We start from the raw sequence: 12,670 nt of genomic DNA on the forward strand, positions 1-12,670 counted from the left end.
AACGCTTTGGGCAATTTTGCTCTTGTTAACACATTTTGTTTAGGTCCCTTCTTGTCTTTTTTGACGTCCAAAACACCATTCCAGTCCCCTAACAGGATACAAGTTTTATATGCCCACTGTGTCAATTTCGAGTGTAGTAAATTATAAAAATTTTCTTGTTGTTGATTCGGGGCATAGACTCCGATTAAAAGTATTTTTTCTCCTTTTATTAAAAGTTCTATCGCTAAAAATCTTCCTTGGTCATCTGCTTCAATTAATTTAGCAACTAAGTCTCTTTTCAGATATATAACTATTCCATTTTTCTTTTCTGGTGCTGCTGCTACATAATGTGTACCAAGTCTTGCATTTATCAAATATTTTTGATCTTTTATTTATTTATTTATTTTATTTATTATTGAATTTCTATACCGCCCTACTCCCGAAGGACTCAGGGCGGTGCACAGCCATGAAGTAAAACACATAAATATACAAAATTTAAAATCGAATAAAACGGATTAAATAAATTTGGCTGAATTAATACCCATTTAAAAATACCCATTTTAAAATCCATTAAAATTTAGAATTACATTTAAAAGGGAGAAGATTTAGGCGAGGCCAGCTTGATGAAATAAAAGCGTCTTCAACTCGCGGTGGAAGGTGCGCAGATCCGGAATCCTCCGTATCTCTGGGGGGAGCTCATTCCAGATCGTCGGTGCCCCCACAGAGAAGGCTCTCCCCCTAGGGGCCGACAGCCGACATTGTTTGGCCGACGGCACCTGGAGGAGCCCCTCTCTGTGGGAGCGTACTGGTCGGTGGGAGGCTGATGATGGTAGTAGGCGGTCCCGTAAGTAACCAGGTCCCAAGCCATGGAGCACTTTAAAGGTGGTAACCAGAACCTTGAAGCGCACCCGGAAGACCACCGGGAGCCAGTGCAGCTCGCGCAGGAGAGGTGTTACATGGGAGCTCCATGTTGCTCCCATAACCACCCGCGCGGCCGCACTCTGCGCCAGTTGGAGCCTCCGGGTGCACCTCAAGGGGAGCCCCATGTAGAGAGCATTACAATAGTCCAGACGAGAGGTGACGAGGGCATGAGTGACTGTGCGTAACGAGTCCCGATCTAGAAAGGGACGCAACTGGCGAATCAGGCGAACCTGATGAAAAATCCTCCCGGTCACGGCCGTCAAGTGCTCTTCTAAAGACAGCCGTGAGTCCAGGAGGACGCCCAAGTTACGAGCCCTTTCCGTGGGGGCCAATGATTCGCCCCCAATAGCCAGCGATGGCACCAGCTGACTATATCGGGACGTCGGAAACCACAGCCACTCGGTCTTGGATGGGTTGAGCCTGAGCCCGTTTCTCCCCATCCAGATCCGTACGGCCTCCAGGCACCGGGACATCACTTCAAGGGCATCGTTGGGGTGGTCCGGGGTGGAGATGTACAGCTGGGTGTCATCAGCGTACAGATGGTACTTCACCCCGAAACCACGGATGATCTCGCCCAGCGGCTTTACATAAATGTTGAACAGAAGGGGCGAGAGAACCGATCCCTGCGGCACCCCACATATAAGGGGCCTCGGGGTCGATCTCTGCCCCCCTGTCAACACAGACTGCGACCGGTCAGAGAGAAAGGAGGAGAACCACCGTAAAACGGTGCCTCCCACCCCCAACCCTTCCAGCCGGTGCAGCATGATACCATGGTCGATGGTATCAAAAGCCGCTGAGAGGTCTAACAGGACCAGGACAGAGGAACAACCCCTGTCCCGAGCCCTCCAGAGATCATCAACCAACGCGACCAATGCCGTTTCCGTGCTGTACCCAGGCCTGAAGCCCGACTGGAACGGATCTTGTATTCTTATATGAGTCTCTTGTAAGCAAATTACTTCGTTCTTAAATTGCTTAAGATAGTGAAATATTTTTCTTCTTTTCTGTGGAGAATTCAAGGCGTTAACGTTCCAAGTCAAAAATCTAGTTCCCATCTCTGGGCCTTTGGAGCCTCTGGAGCAAATCCTGTTGATCTGATCTCATTTGAGTTTTAGGTCTTGCTCCCCCCACTGCTCCTGTTTTAGTAGTATCTTGGATCATTTCTTGAGTTACCATCTGGGATTGTTGCTGTCTTAATTCTTCCTTGAGTCTAGCTGTCACCGATCTGGTCTGTCTTTGATCCTTTGGTTCCTGCGATAAATCAATTAGCGCCAGCTCTTGAACAGCCATTTGAATTTGTAATATTTCTTCTTGACCAGCCAAAGCTCCCCCCTGAACTACTATCAGTAGCTCTTCTGTCTCACCTTCCATTACTTCCTTCTTTCTTTTGACTTCTGGTGATTTAGTTGATTTGGGTGTGCCAGCCTTTAATACATTTATATAAAAATCTCTTGCTTTCCAAATTGTATTAAGCCGATGCCTCTCTCCTGAGTAAGTCACCACTAGTCCAGTTGGCACCTCCCATCTGTACTGTATCTGGTGTTTTCTCAGTTCATCCACCAGAAAAGCATACTCCCTTCTAGCTCTCAAGATCTTAGGGGGGATTTCTTTCATTGTCATAACTTCCTGGCCTTCCACCCGAAGCTTGTTTTTAAAAGTAGCCTGTAAGATTTCATTACGTACTCTCCTTGTAGTAAAGTATATCACAATGTCTCTTGGTAAAGGTTTCTGTCTAGCAACCCAGGAATTAACGTGGTACAGCTTGTCCATCTGCCAGCCCAGATCATTTTTTGACTCCCCCACCAGTGGTGCTAATGCCTCTGACATCATTTCTTTCAAGTTCTCTTGTTTATTCTCCTTCACCCCTCTGAATCTTAAAGCAAATTCCATATCTCTGTATTGTATCATTGTTACATCATCTTCAGCCCTTTGAATTCTGTTTTGGGCTTCTCCTAATTTACTATCCAAAATGTCCGAAGATTGTTTAATTTCCTCAACTCTATCATCCACCATTTCAATATTGCCTGCCAAACACTTAAATGCCATTAATATATCATCCCTAATCTTCTGATTGCGAGTTGCAATCTCATCTGACACAGCCTGTATTTTTTCGTTAGTTTCCTTAATTTTTTCATTAGTTTCCTTAATTTTTTCATCAATCACATCAACAATTTTATTTTGGGTGACTTGGAGGGCTTGTTGTAACATTTCCAACGTTAAAATCTGTGGATCCGCTGGAGGAGCAAGAGCTTGTAATCTAGGAATATGAGCTGGGGAGCTGCCAGCACTCCCCGTTCCTTTAGTGGGAACAGTTTTTACAGACTTTGAGGCCATTTCTAGTTTTAAATTAGTCTTTATATTTAATCAGAGCCAAAAAGAAAAGTTCCTCAAAAGATTTCCCAATATTAATTAACGTTTAAAGTCCTCCTTCTGTCAACCCAAAGGTTTTTTTTTTTAGGCGAAGGGCTGCCAGCAAAACAAAACTTTTCCTGTAGCTTTCCGTTTCCCCTGCCCTTTCAAGCTTCAATCGCCATTTTGTTGCAAAGTGCTAAGTAGTTACTTCCAAAGGAGGCTCTAGACTTTGGAGTTAGGTAAAAAATACTTGCAGTCTGATTTCTCCTTGCTCGTTCCGCCTGCTGTTAGTTCAAGATGTTGATTCCCTCCTTTCCATTCAGCAAAATTGGTCGCGGCTTCTAAATCCGCTAATTAGCGGAGACGTCCCTGGTCTGGAGCGGCTTGACAGGCTTTTAGGGAGCGCGCACCCTTCGCTCCCCAGGATCTTTCCTAGGGCGTTCGGGGGGGCTCTACCTCCACCTGCCTGCTCTTCTCTCTCCCCTTTGCCCGGGGAGAGAATTCCAAGCCTCCAGACAGCGTTTGTCGGCTGTTCTGGGGCTTTAACGGAGCCAGGGAACAGACGCTCTCAAAAGAACGTCTTCGAGGCTCACGGAGCCAACAGGAAGTCCCCTCCCAAAATGTTGAGAGCAAGGAAGGACTATGCTTTTGTGGTGGATGAACTCAGAAAACGTCAGATACAGTATAGATGGGAGATTCCAACTGGATTGGTGGTGGATTATTCAGGACAGAGATTTCGTCTTAATACATTATGGAAAGCAAGGGATTTTTACTTTAATGTATTGAAGGCTGGAGGTTCCTCTTCCCCAGAAACCAGAAGAAGAAAGGAAATAGAGGAAACAAGAAAGGGAGTGAAAGAAATTACCCAGGCTCTGGCAGAGGCTCAAGGAGGGAAAACATCTGCATTGTCGGGGATTTTAACATAATCACAAACATACAAGACAAGTATCGAAGTAATAAAAGAAGCAAAACCAGAAAGAAAACTCTACCAGATACATTCAAGGTCATGGTCGAAGAATTACACCTATACGACGTATGGAGGGAGGCAAACAAACAAGTTAAGCAATACACATATTACTCGAGCCCGCATCAGTCATGGTCTAGGATCGACATGGCCTGGATGACGCCAGATCTCAGGAAGGAAATACAAGAGATTGAAATTACACCGAATACTTGGGCCGACCATAATCCTATAAAAATAACGTGGAAAGGGTATAGAAAACAAAAGAGATGGATTTTGGACACAGGAATAATAAAGGACAAAGAATATATACAGATGATTGAGAAAGAAGTAAAAATATTCCTTCAAATAAATACAAAAGAACAGACATCATTACAGAATCTGTGGGACACAACAAAAGCCTACATAAGAGGATTTACCATAGCATATGCAGCCAAAAAAAATAGAGATAAACAACAAACAAGGAACAACCTAGTGGAAGAACTCAAAACATATGAATTACAGTTGCAGAAATATCCCGATAATAAAGTAATAAAACAAAAATTAAATTTGGCTAAACATAAACTGAATTTAACTATGCAAGCAGAAATTGTACACAAAATCAAACTGGCAAAGCAGAAATAATTTGAACATGCAAACAAAACAGGATGCTGGTTAGCGTATAGATTAAAAAAAGAAAAAGAGAGGAGAATAATATACCAATTACAAGACGAAACAGGACAAACATACCATTTTTTTTATTAAAAAGTTTTATCAAGTATTACAACAATTTTTCCCCATCCCTCCTCCCCCCTTCCCTCCTCCACCCACCCCCCATCCCTCATCCCCCCTCTCCCTCCAACCCCCCTCCCCCCCACCCACCCCGGACTTCCCAGAGCAAATACAGGGTATAACATTTAACAAACATAAATTAAAATATGCTAACTTTCTGTAGGCTCCAAACTCCATCTTGCTCTTTAACTCCCCTTTCAACTAACAAAACATAATTCAAAAAGAAAAGGTTGGTTTCATTCATAAGCTATTTGAAACTTTTTAGTCCGATATTTGTTTTGAATATAGTCAATCCATCTTCTCCATTCCGATATATATCTTTCATTTGAGTGGTCCTTCAAATATGCCGAAATTTTTGCCATCTCTGCTAAATTCACTACTTTTAATGTCCATTCTTCAATAGTAGGTAAGTCTTCCTTCTTCCAATACTGCGCCACCAAAAGCCTGGCTGCTGTTATTAAATTTAAAATCAACTTAGTCTCTATAACAGTACAATCTGTAATTATGCCTAACAAAAAGAACTGTGGAGTAAATTTTATCTTCTTTTTGAGAATGTTTTGGATAATCCACCATATTTTTATCCAAAATGCCTTAATTTTTTTACATGTCCACCATATATGATAATACGTGGCATCATCACATTCGCATCTCCAACACTTAGGTTGCAAACTTGGATACATACAGGCTAGCTTTTTAGGATCTAGATGCCACCTATAAAACATTTTATAAAAATTCTCTCTTAAGTTTTGAGCTTGCGTAAACTTTACATTTCTAACCCATATTTTTTCCCACGTTTCCATCATTATTGGTTCTTCAATATTTTCTGCCCATTTTATCATACAATCCTTAACTAGCTCTGTTTCTGAATCTATTTCTACCAATGCATTATACAACCTTTTTATATGCATTTGACTTTGGTCTCTTTGTTTTTTCTCTTTTGTAAAAGTCTCTTTTGTAAAACTTTGTTTTACCAAGTTCTCCTCATTTTGCAAGATAACAATTTTCTGATCTTCTCTCCATCTAGCTTGCAGCTGTCCATACTGAAACCATGTTTGGATTATCCTTTCTTCTCTTAATTGATTCAAAGATTTTAGTTGTACTATACCTCCTTCCTTATTAAGAAGCTCTTTATACCAAATACCAATACCAATAGAGATGGTATAGAGAAGAAGTACAACAATTTGGATAAAATTATGTTGGGGATTGAAAAGAAAATGTTAGCAAGATTTTACAACCTCTTATTAGGCGAGGACAGAGCAGAAGGAATAGCTAGGAATCAACTAAGCATTTGGGAAAAAAATATTGGCTATAGACTAAATTTCAATGACTGGGAGGAGGCTTGGAATAGAAATTATAATCTTACTAAATCAGCAACTTACAGGGAGAACCACTATAAAATATTTCACAGATGGTATCTAGCCCCAGCTAGACTAGCAAAAATATTTCCCAGTGCCTCAGCAATATGTTGGAAGTGTGGAAAGGAGGTTGGCACCTTCTTTCATATGTGGTGGTCCTGCCCGGAGACAAAAAAGTTTTGGACAAAAATACGAATTTGGCTACGAGAAATAGTGGAAGAAGATATAAAACTTTCCCCCGAAATCTTTTTATTAGGAATGATGGGAGACGGACTCTCTAAGGACAAGATACAATTAATTATACATGTTATAACAGCGGCCAGATTAACCTTTGCAAAATACTGGAAGGATAAACTAACCCCTCCAGAGATGACAATAATAAATAAAATCCTAGAATGCGCAGAAATGGCAAAATTAACTAGTGTTCTTAAAGACGATGAGAATTCAAAATTTAAGGCAGTATGGGAAAGGTGGTACAAATGGTGGAATAATAGAACAAGACTATAAGGATATGTCTATTTCTAATAATGGTAGATTTGAAGATATTTGATATGTACATAATGTAAATATGTAACCGCGCGACACCTCAGATGTTAACCGAGATTTGATGCTTTCTTTTTAAAAATTTTTTTTAAAAAATCAATAAAGTATTATAAAAAAAAAAAAAATAAGAAGCTCTTTATAAGTAGTCACATCTTGTTTTTGCTCTACACTTATATTCTCTATTGCATGTGTGGGTATTGCCCACATTGGTAACTTATCGTTTAATTTATACTGATACTTTTTCCAGACACGCAGTAAAGCATTTCTTAATATATGACTTTTAAAAGTCTTGCCCACTTTCTTATCATATAATAAATAAGCATGCCAACCGTAAACCAAATCATATCCCTCAATATTCAATATTCTTTCTTCTGTTGAATTCATCCAGTCACTAATTGCTGACAGAACAGCTGCCTCATAATATAATCTTAAATTGGGCATTTTGAGACCTCCTCTTTCACGTATATCCTGCATTATTTTTTGTTTTATTCTCGGTCTCTTCCCTGCCCAGACAAAATTATTAATACCCTTCTGCCATATCTTCAAATTTTCATCTTTTTAAAGTGTTGGTATCATTTGAAAAAGAAACAAAAACTTAGGCAAAACATTCATTTTTACTGCTGCTATTCTTCCTAATAAGGATAATTGTAATGTTTTCCAATTTTCCATCTCTCTCTGTATTTTTTGCCACAACGGATCATAATTATGCTTAAATAATTTCGCATTTGATGTCATAATATAAACCCCCAAATACTTAACTTTTTTTACTATTTCAAGTCCTGTTAGTCTTTCTAATTCATCTTTTTGATTTGTAGTCATGTTTTTAGTTATTATCTTCGTTTTCCCTGCATTTATTTTAAATCCAGATACTTGTCCATATTGCTTAATTATATCCATTAAACCTACAACCGACTGTAATGGTTGGGTTAAAGTAACAACCAAGTCGTCTGCGAATGCTCATACTCTGTAGTCATATTGCCTAATTTTAATTCCATTTATTTTGTCCGACCCACGTATCTTACTCAACAAAAATTCCAAAGTCAAGATGAACAATAATGGAGACAAAGGACATCCTTGTCTTGTTCCTTTTTCTATATTAAAAGTATCTGTTAAACTACCATTAATTATTATTTGCGCTGTTTGTTTCTGATATATTGCCTTAATAGATTGTGTAAAATATTCTCCAAACTGCATCTTTTCTACTATTTTCTTTTTTTTTTTTGAAAAAGTTTTACAAATACAAATTTTCCCATTTCCCCCCCATTTCCCTCCCTAACCCTCCCTAGCCCTCCCCTCCTCCCATGACTTCCCCAAGGTGAAATCCAAATCCACATCATATTATATCATACTTTACCGCCCTTCTATTCTCCCCTCTGTGTATTATACATTTCTACATAACATTGAACTATTCTACCCCCTATATACTATACATTTCTACACAACATTCAACTAAAAGCTATCTGGTACTTCCTAGTTTGGTATTTATTCTGCACATAATCTATCCATTTCTTCCACTCCCATACATAAGTCTCTTGAGTCCGGTCTTTTAAATATGCTGATATCTTCGCCATTTCTGCAAAACTGGCCACCTTCAGAGTCCATTCTTCAATAGTAGGCAAAACATCCCTTTTCCAATATTGACCAATCAGTAACCTAGCTGCTGTCACCATGTACAATATCAATTTTGTTTCGCCCATTGAAAAACCCTTAACTATACCCAATAAAAACAATTGAGGAGAAAATTGGAGTTTTTTCTTTAGAACATTTTGCATAACCCACCAAATTTTTATCCAGAAAGCCTTCACTTTCTTGCCACCATATATGACAATATGTAGCATCCAAACAATCACATCTCCAACATTTTGGTTGAACATTAGGATACATGCATGACAATTTCTTAGGATCTAAATGCCACCTATAAAACATTTTATAAAAATTTTCCCTCAAGTTCTGTGACTGTGTAAATTTAACATTCTGAACCCATATTTTTTCCCACGTTTCCATCATAACTGGTTCAGCAAAATTTTGTGCCCATTTTATCATACAATCTTTAACCAATTCATTTTCTGAGTCTCTTTCTAACTATTTTCAATAAGAAATGCCAATTCAATCGATCAAATGCTTTCTCCGCATCAAGAAATATTAGCACCGCAGGGATTTGGTTGTTCTTCCCCAAATACTCTAATAGGTTAACCACTTGCCTTACATTACTCTTCATTTGTCTACCATTTATAAAACCAGTTTAATCATTATGAATCATTTGTTGCATGACTGTCATTAACCTATTCGCTAGTATTTTAGCAAAAATCTTGTAATCTGTATTTAAAAGTGATATAGGCCTATAATTTTTTGTCTGAGTGTGGTCTTGCTCCTCCTTTGGAATCAAAGTGTGGGAATGCGGTGGCCATAGTACATGTATAGACCATTTTAGCTGGTTGGACACGTGTATGGACTTTAGCACCGAAATAATCTGACTATGAAAAGCGGGTTCAATTGGATAAGCGGGTTCAATTGGATACTCTCTGAAGGGCCCTATTCGTTCTCTCTTTGTTCAGAACATAGACTGTATTTGCAAAGGCAGAGACATCTCCTTGTAGAACATTCCTGAGGGTTGAAGAATCTGATAACGGGAAGATGGGCCCCTCGGCTGGCAGCAACTGGCAGCAAATATGATAACATTAGCAGAGTTAAGTTTTGTTTTTCACCTTAAGTATCGCTTTCCTAGAATTCACGTGATTTACTGTAATTGGTAGAATGTGAAACCTATATGGAGAATATATGGATGCTTTTCTATTTCTTTTATGTAATATGAGATGTGTAGCCATAATAACGCCTTCTGATGACGCTGTATTTTGATAACTAATAAAAGAGATGGCAACCTTTTGTTCTTTGCTCTCTCATCACGAGAAACACCTGTCCTTGTGTTATCTCTTATCTGAACCTCTCATGAGGAGCCCACCAGGATGATCGCAACACAAAGAAATAAAAGCTGTCCTCCAGGATGGGGGTACAACTCCTCCAGATTGTATGTTGGAAAATAACTCTTTGAGTGGTCCCACCATTTCTAACTGCAAGTGTTTATAATAAGCAGCTGTCAAACCATCCGTCCCAGGGGCTTTACCCATTTTCAACTGCTTAATTGCAAACATAATCTCTTCGGAAGTTATTGGTTGATTTAAACCCTTCCTTTGCTCTTTTGTAATTATAGGAATATTCTCTTTCTGTAAGTATCTATCTACATCTATACTTTCAATTTTATCACTAGCATACAACCTCGTATAAAATTCTAAAAATGCTTTTTTAATCACATTTTGCTGATAAACCTCTTTACCTTTATATTCTATTTTCTCTATGGTCCGTGACTTTTGTTTTTTCCTTAACAGATATGCTAACCATCTCCCTGGTTTATTAGCATTGCAAAAAGTATTATGTTTAGCATATTGCAAATTAGTTGCGACCTGATCTGCCATTAGCATATTAAATTGCCCTCGCAGTAAGTTAATTGCCTCTTTTATTTTCTTGTCTGCTGGGTTCAATATCAAAGCTTGTTCTTTTTTTTTAATTTCCTCTTCTAAGTCCTTCCTTTTTTTCCTGTTTATGTCTATGTTTATTATTCAAATATATCAAGATACCTCTCATATATGCTTTACTTGCATCCCAAACCATTTCCATAGATGTACCCTTATGCATATTTATAATGAAGAATTCTTTCATAAATTTTTTACATTCTTTTACATTTTCCTCATATCTAAACAGATTTTCATTTAACCTCCAAGACCTCTTAAATCCCATTCCATACTCTAATTCCATCCAAACTGGACTACGATCCGTTAAAGCTCTTGGGCAGATCTTCGTCTTCTTTACCCTAGAAAAAAGATCATTAGTAATTAATATGAAATCAATCCTAGAGAAAGATTGATGTCTATCAGGAAAAAAGGTAAAGTCTTTTTCTTCAGAGTTCCTCTCTCGCCAGATATTTCTCAACTCCATATCATCCATCATTTCAAAAAACGATTTTGGCAATCTGGCACGCGTTGAGATATTTTGCAAGAGCCACTTTTTATCTTTTTTAGTGTCCAAAACTCCATTCCAATCGCCCAATAAAATGCATGATTTATAATCCCATTGTAGTAACTTGGAATGTAAAAGCTTATAAAATTTTTCCTGTTGTTGGTTCGGTGCATATACTCCAATTAAAAGTATTTTTTCTCCTTTTATTAAAAGTTCAATTGCTATGAATCTTCCTTGATCATCTGCTTCAATTAATTTAGCAATTAAGTCTTTTTTTAGGTATATAACTATACCATTCTTCTTCTCGGGAGCAGATGCAACAAAATGTATACCTAACCTTGCATTTATTAAATATTTTTGATCTTTCGTTCTAATGTGAGTCTCGTGTAGACAGATTACATCATTTTTAAACTGTTTCAAATAATGAAATATTTTTCTCCTCTTTTGTGTTGAATTTAGGCCATTAACATTCCAAGTCAGAAATCTAGTTGCCATTCTTGGCTACCTGAAGCTTCTGGAGCATCTGCTGGAAATCTCCATGCATTTTGCTTTTTGGCCTTGCTCCTCCCACTGCTTCTGTTTTTGTAGTTTCTTGAATCATCTGGAGTTGCTGCACTCTTAATTCTTCTTGATGCCTGGCTGCCACTCGGGTCTGTCTTTGATCCTTAGGTTCTTCTATTTTTTTGAGTACCTCCAAAGCTTGAGCAGTAGTCGAAAGTTGTATTAAATCTTCTTGAGTAATCAAAGCTCCCCTTTGGGCCTGTGCCAACAATTCTTCCTTCTCCCCCTTTCTTGCCCCCTCTACTTCTGTCTTCCTTCTAGCTTCTGGGGACTGTGGGCATCCAGCCTTTAGTACATTGGTGTAAAAATCTCTTGCCTTCCACACTGAGTTAAGACGATATCTTTCTCCTGAATAGTTCACCACTAGTCCAGCTGGAACCTCCCATCTGTACTGTATCTGACGGTTTCTCAGTTCTTCCACCAGAAAGCCATAATCCCTTCTGGCTCTCAACGTTTTTTGGGGGGGGATTTCTTTCAGTATTAAAACCTCCTGCCCCTGCACTTGAAGTTTATTTTTAAAAGTGACTTGTAGGATTTCATTGCGTATTCTCCTTGTTGTAAAATAGACTACAATGTCTCTTGGTAGATGTTTCTGTCTGGCAACCCATGAATTGACACGGTAAATTTTGTCAATTTGCCATTCCAGATTTGCTTTTTGATCTCCCATTATCTGTGCAAATGCTTCTGAAAAATTCTCTCTCAAATTCTCTTGCTTATTTTCTCTGAGGCCTCTTATTCTCAAAGCGAATTCCATATCTCTATATTGTATCATTATCACATCGGCCTCTGCTCTTTCCATCTTATTCTGGACCTCTCCCATTTTATTTTCCAAGTTCTCATTAGACTGCTTAATTTCTTCCACTTTTTCATCTATTGCTTCAATATGGCCTGCCAGACCTTGGACTGCCATGATAATATCTTCTCTAATTTCCTGATTTCGTTTTTGAATGAACTCTTTTAATTTGAACCATCTCCTCAGCAACTTCTCGAATTTTATCCTCAAACACCGAAGTAATTTTTTTTTCTGTAACAGAGGCTTGTGTTTTAAGGGCTTCCTGCAACATTTCAAGTGTTAATACTGGTGGTTCTGTTGGAACAGAGAGAGATTGCAATTTGGACATTTGAGCTGGCGAGCTCCCCGCACTTTTAGGAACAATAGTCTTTATTTGTTTTGAAGCCATTTTTAGTTTCCAATTTGAATTTATTCAGCAACCAGAAC

This window comes from Pituophis catenifer, unplaced genomic scaffold, assembly GCF_029215685.1.
Source record: "Pituophis catenifer annectens isolate HBS135680 unplaced genomic scaffold, rPitCat1.0.hap2 SCAF_5, whole genome shotgun sequence".
Lineage (NCBI taxonomy): Eukaryota > Metazoa > Chordata > Lepidosauria > Squamata > Colubridae > Pituophis > Pituophis catenifer.